The sequence below is a fragment of the Thamnophis elegans genome, chromosome 8, assembly GCF_009769535.1.
Source record: "Thamnophis elegans isolate rThaEle1 chromosome 8, rThaEle1.pri, whole genome shotgun sequence".
Taxonomy (NCBI): Eukaryota; Metazoa; Chordata; class Lepidosauria; order Squamata; family Colubridae; genus Thamnophis; species Thamnophis elegans.
Genome location: NC_045548.1, coordinates 18,032,917 through 18,045,335, shown reverse-complemented (window position 1 = coordinate 18,045,335; position 12,419 = coordinate 18,032,917).

The window sequence follows — 12,419 nt, the reverse complement described above, 5'->3', positions numbered from 1 at the left end:
CCTCTGGGAATTCAGACCGACTGAGCGCCACCTTTAAAGAGACGCTTCCGACCTGCGCGTCCGGTAGGGCGGACGGCTTCTCTTTGAATTAGCGGCCAAATGTGCCTTGGTTTCGTTAAACAGACATCCCGATGTGTATCTGAAAGAAACGGGATCACTTATGTGCCTTTTGTATTGCGAGTTGACGTTCTTCTCGCTGGATCCTATATATCAATGTAAAGCAGGGGTCCACAAACTTGGCAACTTTAAGACGTGGACTTCAACTCCCAGAATTCTCCAGCCAGCTTTGCTGACAATGGGTTAAATGATCCTGAAATGGCTAAATCCTGAATTCTTGTGGTGTCTTTTCTGTCATAACTTGCAAATGGCAAACTGAACAAGTGGTTGCCAAGTAAGGACTGTCTGTATTTTAGTGTAGATACTACCTGTAAGGACTCTCTTAGTGCACCTATGCAAACATGTAATTTTTCCTCATCAACCTGAAATAATCCAAAGCAAGATGAAGGACTTGTCACTGAAGATCACAGACTATAATTAGACCATGCCGGTCTAATGTGAGCTGGTAGAAATATCCCACTTCCCAGTCTATGACTCAGAGAAAGTAATTGGCTGAAAGTCATTCAGCCCAGTTGCCAGTAGTGGCTTCCAGTCCAGCACTTTAACCACTATACCACACTGCCTCTGTTCCTTAGCCTCAGTTTCACAGGCTTGCTTTTAAGGACCCCGGCCTAGCTTGTCAATGCATTCTCCTTCAAAGCAGTTCCTGCACATTAGTTGACCAATATAATGAATAAACAAATGGACTGATCACCCCTCAGGGAAGAAAAGTCCTGACATGTGCCTTGTCTGTCAGACATATATTATGGGAACAGCCTTGAGAGACCGCCTTATGCCAATCACCTCCCAAAGACCTATTAGATCCCACAGATTAGGCCTCCTCCGAATTCCATCCGCCGGCCAATGCCGATTGTTGACCACCCGGAGGAGGGCCTTCTCTGTGGCTGCTCCGGCCCTCTGGAACGATCTCCCCATGGAGATCCGGACCCTCACCACCCTTCAGGCTTTCCGCAAAGCCGTCAAGACCTGGCTGTTCCGACAGGCCTGGGGCTGATGAGTTCCCATCCCCACTCGAACTGTGTGGCTGTTGACTGCTTTTAAATTGTTTCTGTATTTTGTTTGCTTGCCTTTTGCTTTTTTCTGTATTATTCCCTTCCCTTTTGGTTTGTTAGCCGCCCTGAGTCCCTTCGGAAATAGGGCGGCATACAAGTGTAATAAACCTTGAAACCTTGAACCTTCCCCTTCGTGGTGTTTGGCTAGAGGTGTTCCCAAACTTGGCAACTTTAAGACTTGTGGACTTCAACTCCCAGAATTCTCCAGACAGCATGCCCAATGGCTGGCTGGAGTTGCCAAGGTTGGACACCTCTGCTTTAGATGTTGCTTCTTCCATTGATGTGGCTGGGAGCTGTTGTTCCCATTGCTCTGAAAAAAAGTCATGTATTCCTAAAACTGGCTTCATAATAAAAAACCCTAGAGTAGCCTCACTTGTCTGTATCTTTTGGGAGGGAGTAGGGGAGACTATCTTGAGCTACCACAGCTTTCTTATTTGAATGATATGATTTGGGAAATTCAAATAAATAACTAATAAGTTTAATAATTGATTACTCTTGCATATATCTGCTTTTAGTTTCCTTTCAAAAGTGCGCTACCCAGCCCTTAAGAAATGTCCCATTTGATAAAAACATAGCATATATTGAAATGATCTTCACCAAAACAGCCACAAAATTACTAGAACTTATTTGAATACCCTTAGAATAATGCAACTAGAAAATTAGGTGCATGACAAATGAGTTAAAGTGGTTCTTTTTCAGACAATAGTTGTTACTACTACAGGTAGAATGCTAGCTTAGTGTAGTGGTTAAAACACCAGATAGAAACTTGGAGACCATGAGTTGTAGTCTCCCCTTAGGACAGTGTTTTTCAACCTTGGCAACTTGAAGATGTCTGGACTTCAACTCCCAGAATTCCCCAGCCAGCAATGCTGGATGGGGAATTCTGGGAATTGAAGTCCAGACATCTTCAAGTTGCCAAGGTTGAGAAACACTGCCTTAGGAAAAAAGTTAGCAGGATGACTTTGGGCCAGTCACTCTCTCAGCTCTAGGAATAAGGTTGGCAACAGTAAAGAACTTCTGCAATCTTGCCAAGAAAATTCGAAGGTGCGTACCAGAGGTGAGTTGCTCCTGGTTTGGCCGAACCAGTAGTGGAATTCTGGCCTGGGTTGCAGAACCAGAAGCAACCCAGGCCTGCCACGCCCTGGAACCAATTCCCTCACTGCCGCTGAGACACCGCCATTTTGGATTTTAGTGACTGTGCGTGCGCAGTTCACTGTAAATTGTTCTGCGCATGAGCGAAGAACAATTTATATTGAATAGCCCTTGCGCATACAGCGTGCATCTGGCATGCACACGAGTTGCGAAGCAGTAGTAAAACTGGCAGCAACCCACCCCTGGTGCGTACACGGACATACACACATACACTATAATATTTAGTATAACAGCTACTTGTATAAGATCATCTGGGGGCCACATTGGGGGTGTAGATTGCCCACCCTAATATCTGGAGTCACTTTTCCCATTTTCACAGTATGCCTCTGTGAGTCTTCTTTTTTTTTTTTAACCATCTCTCGTTATGAGCTCACTAATTTTACTTTTCTGTTATCTGGTGTTCATCAGGATTCCCACAGCCCAAATACAGTCCAGATAGTCCTCAACTTAGGAGTCAAAACTGAACCCAAAATGTCCATTGCTAAGCAAGACAGTCAAGTAAATTTTGCCCCATTTTATGATCTTTCTTGCCACCATTAAGTGAAAGTGTTAAGTTAGTAACACAGCTGTTCATCGGCTTCCCCACTGACTTTGCTCCTCAGAAGCTCGCCAAAGGGAACCTGGATACCGCAACCATCCTAAATACATATCAGTTGCCAAGTATCTGAATTTTGATCATGTAACCATGGGGATGTTATAATGGCCGTAAGTATGAAAAATGGTCATAAGTCACTTTTTTCAGTGCCATTGTAACTTTGAATGGTCACTAAACCAAAGGTGGTAGGTCAAGAACTACCTGTAGCCCTACTGATGGGATCCACAAAGTGGGATGTAAAGTTAAAAGCTTCTCCTTTTAATAGTGCATTTTTCTACTCACGCTGGACTAAATTATTCAAGCTATTGGGGAAATTGTCATCTGTAAGAAGCTGTTTCTGCCTTATTGCCAGGAGTGAGTTAAAATAGTTTTTTTTTCAGGTCTTTCTAAGCTTTGCAGAAGGTAAACAGGAAAAGGACCAGAAGCTAAATCAAACAGAACTCAATAACGGCAGGTAAGATGAATGTGCTTTAGCAGAGATGAACAGATCGGATCATGAGGACGGGGCCTTGTCCTCAGGTTGCATCCGATCTCAGTGCATTTTTTTCCTCCCTTACTTTTTTGTCAATTGAAATTAATGGGGCAGTAAATAGGAGAGTGTGAAGAAACTCCAAATACTAAAATCACTCTTGGGAAGCTATTTCAGCTTACTGCCTTGAAGGAAAATTATTGATCCGTCTCATCATTCAAATGCTGAACCATCATTTGGATGGAGTTTCCTCCAGGAAGACGGCTGACCAAGGCAAGGACTATTAAAATCCAATCACGACTAGAGATGGCAATAAAACAGAAAACACTCACTTTTTGTTGCTGAATTTTTGCAGATCAGATCTGGCAGACCTTTCCCTTGGGGTAGTGGGCATCAAGAGAGAAAGAGAAACAGAGAGAAAAAAAAACAACATGGGGGAAAATACAGCATTTTAAAGACAAACAATAGAAGCGCACTCACATAGCTGAAAAGCCCCCACTCCCATCACAAACTTGGAGCCCCCAAATAGATCAACCAGATCCAAGCACTTTATTTATATAGCATAAACTAAACATAAACTAAAACAAGACACATTTTAAAGGCTTTTAGAGGCTTTTCTGAATGCAGATAGGTCTGTTTGTGCTGGTATTAGAATTCCCTTGCTACAGGAATGGAAGTTGCTAAAATCTATTTTGCGCACTTAAGTATTCCACAACAGTCCCTTATGTTTAAGAATTATTGGGGGGAGGGGGAGAAGGGAGGCAGATGGATGAAACCTAAAGAGTAAAAAAATGTTATGGATGAGGCAAAAGACTTAAAATCTTTGCTTTGGCAGGAAGAATAGAACACAAAAGCGCCACTATTCACCCTCCATATACCCCCGAGGCTGAAACAGTACTATAAATGACACTTCTCTATTCCCTTCCCCATGGGTAGGGTCTTTTACTAACCTCTTCACCCTCTTTCATTCCTTGTTTTCATTTGCAGTCAGCATGCTTACTCAGCATCATACCCCTTAACAGAATAACCCTTTTACCGGGGGGGGGGGGGGGGGGGGTTGAAATGAAAATGCAAATGTTGTAAAATCAATGCAAATAAATGTAAGAAGAGATACATGTGGGGGGAAAGTTCTTTTGCCAAACTTTAGCTGTGTCAGAATAGGCATACATGTGTCATGTGCTGATCAGGATTTTCTGAGCCAAGGTGGCGCAGTGGTTAAATGCAGCACTGCAGGCTACTGCTAGATCAGCAGGTCAGCGGTTCAAATCTCACCGGCTCAGGGTTGACTCAGCCTTCCATCCTTCCGAGGTGGGTAAAATGAGGACCCAGATTGTTGGGGGCAATATGCTGACTCTCTGTAAACCGCTTAGAGAGGCCTGAAAGGCCTATGAAGCGGTATATAAGTCTACTGCTACTGCTATCTTCCCTCTTTTCTGTTTTTTTCCCCTCTCTGAGTTCCCCTTCTCCTCTCCCGCCACTTTCTTCTGTTTCCTCCCAACAAATCACCCACGACAGGAGTTTGAACTGAGAGCTTGCAGAAACTTCTGAAATTTGGGTTGAGGGTCACAAGACCTTAAGCCAGAGAGCCACAGGTTAGTTGTGCTACACAAAATCCCATTGTTTGCTGAACAATTGCTGAATTGCGTCGGTTCAATTCAGATTTCCAAATCAATTCAGGAAAGCTATTTCTTTGCATGTGCAGAGGCATCCAAACCAGTTCAGAGGTATCTGATTCAAACTAACTACTCAACTGGATGGGCTAGTCGAATAATCTGCGATCAGTCATAGAGATGTGACTGATTCATCTTTGAAAAGAAGGATTTGAAAATTAGCCTAACTCTACTATTGTTTTTCCTTCCATCAATTGTGTACAATTTTTGGAGACGGCCTCTACAAATCCCTGAAGTTTTCTTGACAAGTTTTTCCTAGGACTGAAAGAAAGGGACTGGCCCAAGGTCACCCCATTTCCTTTTTGCCTAAGGCAGGACTACAACTCACGGTCTTCCAGTTCCTAGCCTGATGCCTCAATCACTACACCAAAACTGACTCTTAAGCAACTCTATTGCCCACAGCTAATCTACAGCGATCAAACTGGTGTTAGAAACATAAGCATTCTTGAGAAATCTACTGTACATTGTCCATATTCATTCCACATTTTTATCCATTCCATTTATACATTCTCCATGCAAATAAACTCTTGTAATATATTCACAATATTCTTTCAGCCAAAATGCTACAGATGCTACTCAAATCATTTTTCATTACTGTATCTGAATCTATCAAATAATATAATCTATTAAATGATACTTGCCGTCTATCTTCTCTTATAGATGCTGTGTCCCTTCAAGTGTGAGGATTTACACGACTGCCATCCCTTCTCTATTTTTACACAGTGTATACATACTGCCTCCTGGTGGTAATTAATTGTTTGAAGCAATACCTACTTTCACGCACCCTAATTTTTCCTTACCCCACATAGTAGCTGAATTCATTCAACAATGCATACTGAATTCATGATTTCTTGAATATGCCACTGTTACTGGGTTTATATAGCAAACTAAGCCAAAACCAACCACTTTATGGTCTAGAACAACATGAATCTAGGAGACATGTAGTTTTTGGATTCCATTCTTCAAACCTGTCTTTATTTTTCTCATCAAAGAAGTCTTCTTTTATATTAACTTGCTCTTGAATTTTGCTGCTTGACACATCCGCATGGCCAAAATGACAGCTGGCATTACGGTAAAACAAAAATTTGTCATACAAATTAAAAATATCTATTCTCCATCTGTTTTCTGATTGTGTTGTGATGCACGATCAACAACCAGCAAGTTAATGAAATTGAGATTGTCAGAATTTTACAAATTAATGGCCTTTGGGGGGAACACTCCCTAAAAACTGGCCTTTTCTTGAAATATAACAATTAGCTCAAAGCAGGTGGCATTTGGAATGAGCATACGGGTCAGTTTATCTCACTGTTCAAAATGCTATATATTAGGGTCTCTGAAAATTTGGGTCTTTCTCTTAACTTATATTTGGAATGAATTAACTTTTTTTCTCACCTAGAGGAAATGCATTACAACTTTTACAAATGCACTGGGATGCGGTTTTTGATGCATTTTACCATCTACCTAAATAATTCTGATTTCTCACAGCCAAATTGAAACATCCTACTAAGCCTTTGCACCTGCTTGAACATCTCACCTGTGTACTACAAGCTCTAACTTTATTATGCTAATTTGCCTTCTTTCTGAATAAGAAGCAAGAGCCATTTTCTAGGAATTCTGTCGCATAATCGCAAATCAATAATTTATAGCTATTAATAGTAACGGTGGTTAGTAGCATTCCTAAATGCTGCACGTTTCTGTAGAGCTTTCTAAAAATAATTGAAATTGTAATAAACCTAGGCGTCTTCTTAATGCTTGAGATCAGAAGTTGGAGAATTTTCAAATGTGTACTTTACTGAACATTCAAATCGATGTGTGCAAGGTAACCTTTAAAATCAATATAAAACACACACTTGGATAACTTTGGAGTAGGGGATAAATGTGGTCTGGAAAAGCAGAATGTTTAGGTTAGCAAATCAGCTGAATGGCAACTGAGTGGTATTGGTATTAAAGGACATCTTCACTGCAGCAACAAAATGAACTTTCAAGTATTTAGGTTTCCACAAAATAATCCATCCAGGCCCTTTTAAAACTCTGGTTGCCATTCTGAATATCTGCTTGGAAGATTTCTCTATACTCCCTGCAGCATTTTCTAGGTTTCTTTATTATGGATAACATATCTGGACCTATTGCTAACCCGATTCTCAGAAGTGGCTGACAATCATTTCTGGAAAGCAGAAATGGGCACCTTCACCCTCCATCAATCCTCCATTCACTTTGAAAGTCATCCTCACACACATTTTTGTCTGCTTCAGTTCAAAAGTTTCCTCTCTACGTTGTCTTAAATGCTCCTACAACATCTGTTGGACTGCTATGCTTTCATTTTACTGCAGCCTAACTTCAGGAGTTTACTGGCTACTCTATAGAGCAGGGGTGTCAAACTCAAGGCCCGTGGGGTGCTTAAATCTGGCCCATAGGGCCAGCCTGGAAATACCCAAGGACCAGCCCACAGTGCCTCTGGTAGCCAAAAAACCCCATGGCCCATTTTGCCTGGCAAAGTGCTGCAGAAGGCCATCCGTCCTGTCTCCCCCTCCCACCGCCAGCCCATGCAGTACTACAATGCTGATCCAGCTCTCGAAGAAATCCAGTGTGACACCCCTGCTTTAGCAGAAGGACCCCCAATTGAATTATATTAGTTCTGGTATCTTGCAGCCCTCTCTTTTATCCTGACCACTGCAGTAATATAACGTGACCCGACAAATGCGCGCCCGAAAAATGTGCACCAACAAAACCGCGGTGACAAAACCATGCCCACAAAAGCGCGATTAGGGTTTTTACATTAGGGTTAGGGTTATAACGTTGTTTTCGCATCCCAATATGTTGTTTGTGGATGGCGCGCTTTTGTCGGCACGCATTTGTCAACGCGCTGTTGTGGGTGCGCTTTTGACATCGCGGTGTTGTCCCGCTGTTTTCTGGGCACACATTTGTTGATGAACCGTAATATAATATATATTCAATGGGCTTAATCACAATTTAGTTAGTATTTGTGACCCCAACCTAGATGGAGATGGGGCAAATCTTAGAATAAATAAATAAATAAATGAGTGAGTGAGTGAGTGAGTGAGTGAGTGAATGAATGAATGAATGAATGAATGAATGAATGAATGAATGAATAAATAAATAAATAAATAAATAAATAAATAAATGAAATCAAAGGTTTCAACCTGGCCTTTTTTTTCCTGGGAACTATGAAGGCCTGGAAAAAAAAGAAAGACAGAAAAACATAAATAAGGGGACGCTGAAATTTAGTCATTCTACATCAGCGTTCCCCAACCTTTCCAGTTTTGCAGATCGGTGGGGGGGATGGGGGAGACGGGGTGGTTCTGTGTGAGCAGTGAGCAAACATGTGTGCACAGCTTCATTTTCACAAGCAGCGAGCACGTACACCTTCTGCACTAGCAAATGTAGCTTCGAGTGCTCGCCCAGTGCTCACACAAGTCTTCAAACTGTTTCTGTGGGCTGGTTCCAAATGGGCCAGAGCCCGATAGTCAGCTACAGCCCGGGGTTGTGAACCTCTGCCCTACATTATTTCCTGTACTGCTGAAATGTATTTCTATACTTGGTTTCACAATTCCATCAACCTTCTTCTCCTTTTGCTTGCTTCGGAGGCAAAACACGTAACTAATCCTATGGTCTCAAAGGATGGGATCATAAGGACCAGTCTGTGTGAATGATGTTGATGATAAGATTTTAATAAGATAGATTTTAAAGCAGGAGTTTTTGTTGGAATAAATACAAACAGTTCAATTCAAGGAGTAAAATTTAACAGTTTTAAGTTAGCTTTCATTGCAGATACAAGAGGCCACCTTCTGGCCCCTTCTAGTTATCACCAAAATGGAGTTTTGGTTTTGGTTTTTAATCATGACCTATTATAATATATAACTACCAACCCACATCATTTTACACATGACAGTATGTCAGAATATTAAGCTGGTCATGGAAACCTCACTAATGCGATTTGAAAACCACAGTTTCTGCCTTAGTGGATAAACAAATTCAGCCAGTCAACAATATTAAGCAAATTATGGCACAGCACGATGGACAAGCCCTTTCTTTGTTTCAAATAGTTCTTTTAAGATACAAGATCTGATTGTTTTCCATGTTAAAGAATGACTATAGATTACTGATTGTTTGAGGTGGGGTGGGGGGAATGGAAAGAAAACTATCAAATTAGATTTTTCCTTAGTCTGGAAACTTCCCCTCCCAAGTCATGCTTCTGTTTCATTTTGAGTTAGCGTGTTGTGCAAATTTGGTCATCGCAATATGTGAACACATTCCTATTATAAGTAGTACTAATAAGCAGAAAAAAAATTAACATGGGATGCTGGTAAATCAGGCCAAAAATCTACGATGTCTAGTCTTTTCTCAGTGCGTTTTTTTTTAAAAATCTCCTAGATCAGTGATGGCTAACCTTTCTGTAAAGGCGTGCCAAAATTGCGCCCACACCCACAATGGAATGTGCCCCACCCACCCACCTGTGCATGTGACAACCCCCCCCCCCGTGTAGCTGGGGGTGGGGTCACCCTCTCCAGGCTCCAGAGGCTTTCCTGAAGCCTTTGGAGGGCGGAAAACTAGCCCAATGACCCAACTGGAAGTTGGGAAATGATCTGTTTCCGCCTTCCAGAGGGTCTCCAGGGAGACGGGGGAGGCCATTTTTGCCCTCCTCGAGCTTCAGGAAAGCCTCTGGAGCCAGGGGAAGGTGAAAAACAGGCCCAACGGGTTCCGATCGGGGCGTTGGGAGTGTTTTTCACCTTTTCCAGGCTCCGGAGGCTTTCCCCGTCCCTCTGGAAGGCTGAAAATCAGCTGGCTGGCGTGCGCACTGGAGCTGAGGCAGTGGTGGGTTTCAAAATTTTTAAGAACCTCTTCTGTAGGTGTGGCCTGCTTTGTGGGAGTGGCTTGCTGGCCATGTGACCGGGTAGACATAGCCAACTTGTAAAATGTGGTGAAACTCACTTAACAACGCTCTTGCTTAGCAATCAAAATGTTGGCTCAGAAACTATGGCATTTGAAGCAGGCAAGTCTTAAAGCTGTCAAGTTACAAGACCCTTGCACCCCTAACCCTTTAGAAAAAAACCCCCAGGGGTGTTCAAACTTGACAGCTTTAAGACTTGTGGACTTCAACTCCCAGAATTCCTCCTCTCGCTCTTCATCTTGATGATGTGCGCACGGGCGGGGGAGGGAGCTGGAACCAGTTCTAAACGGCACTGTAGATTTGTGGAACCTCTTCTATAGAAGAGGTTAGAACTGGCAGGAACCCACTCCTGCCGGGGGGGAGTTTTCACCCTCTCCAGGCTCCAGAGGCTTTCCTGAAGCCTTTGGAGGGCGGAAAACTAGCCCAACAGGCCAAATGGAAGTTCGGAAATGATTTGTTTCCACCTTCCTGAGAGCCTCCAGGGGGCCGGGAGGGGCCATTTTCGCCCTCCCCAAGCTTCAGGAAAGCCTCTGGAGCCAGAGGAGGGTGAAAAACAGGCCCAACGGGTTCCGGTTGGGGCGTTGGGCCTGTTTTTCACCTTTCCCAGGCTCCGTAGGCTTTCCTGAGCCTCAGGAGGGCGAAAACGGCCTTCCCCACCCCTCTGAAAGGCTGAAAATCAGCTCACTGGCATGCGCACTGGGGCTGAGGGTTGAGGTGCTGGCAAATATGGCTCCACATGCTACCTGTGGCATGTATGTCATAGGTTCACCATCACGGCCCTAGATACTCTTTTGTTGCTATGTTTCTGTAAAGTGTTAGTCTTCTAAAATCTGGCTTTGATAAAGGATGGATTAAATGTCATCCTTAATAGGTATATTTTTTGAGTCGTCCAATTGTCTTCTGAAGCCACCTAAGCAAATGGCCATCTATGTTATTAAATATAATAATGCTACACTGTTACAGTCATTGTTTATCATTATTAGGGTTCTGGGCAGAGGTGTATCCATTATGTAAAGGGTAGATGATCGAGACTGCTGGAAATTGAAGACTGTCAACCACAAGAGCTGTTGAGCTGACTACACAATAATTCATAGTTACTGTAGTACTAAATCTTGTTCTTTCAGTGCAGCCTCCTACCAAAGTTTGGCAACCATTAGTGCTATTTCAGCCACTGAGGTTTATTTTCCCCCACTCAACCTGGGAAAATATACTGCAATGGTTTTCCCTTACCTTCCAGATTGCTGTTGCATTGTTGTACTAATGTATTCCATTCCCAAGATGATATAAGCAGCTAAATAGTTGTTCCAGGCTATTTCTACTATCAGTATTTGTATTTCCAACATGGGGAGATTGCAATCTGTTAAAACAGTTTGCATGAGTAAAGTTAAATAAGTAAATTAATGACCAAAAGCAGAATAATAAATAAAATTTCTGCGATTGGCAGATAGTTTTGAGTTACGGCTAGATCCAGAGGTTTAGTCATCTCCCAAGACTCACTTGGGGCTTTGTTCTCAGGTTTGCCCAGATAAAGTTGGAGCCAGGTTGGACATTTTATCAGGTTTAGTGTGTACTAAGCATCATCTTCAGGTTCGGCTTCCCCTGCTTTACCTGAGTAAGACCAAACCTTATATTGCAAGCTGGAGGCGTTCTGACTGTGCTCCTGTTGTGGATGGACAATCATTAAAATGAAAGCATTCTCAAAACTGACTCTGGATTTGCTTCCTGCTTTGCCTGAGATATTTCACTTTGTTAAAGGAAGAGCACTGTAAAAACTTAACTCTGGGGCTTGCATACATTTTATGATCCTTTTCTGTAGCATCTGGCAACTTTCTAGGGCAGGGGTGTCAAACTCAACGCCCGGGCGGCAGATCCAGCCCACGGACTACTTAGATCTGGCCTGCGGTGCCACTCTGGAAACAGGGTTTTCAGTGGAAGAGGGTTGCAGGAGGCCGTGGCAGCCAAAAATGGAGCTTGGGAACCTGTTTTCGCTGGAAGAGTGCTCAGGCCACCACAGGCGCTGACATGAGTGACATTGAGCTGGCCACACCCATCCAATCCCAGGTCAAACACAATCCTGATGCAGCCTTCAATGAAATCGAGTTTGACACTCCTGCTCTAGGGAGATGTGATCCTCACTAAAATCCCATGCTTTAAATCAGTGGTCACCAACTGGTGATCCATGAGAAAATTTTGGTGGTTTGCAGAAAATTTATTTGCATTTTTTATATTGCACTAAATACAATTTACCTTTTTAAAAAATTCATTTTAGTAGTCTGTGGGATTTAAAATTATGGATGTAGTGGTCCCTGAGGTCCAAAAGGTTGGTGACCCCTGCTTAAAATAAAAATACAACGGTTAAGATATGGCATTATATGTTGAAAAACACTGGAGGAACAAAGGAATAGAGAGGTTTGCATAAACGCAGGCAAATCCTTCAGTTTTCAAAAGGTCCAGG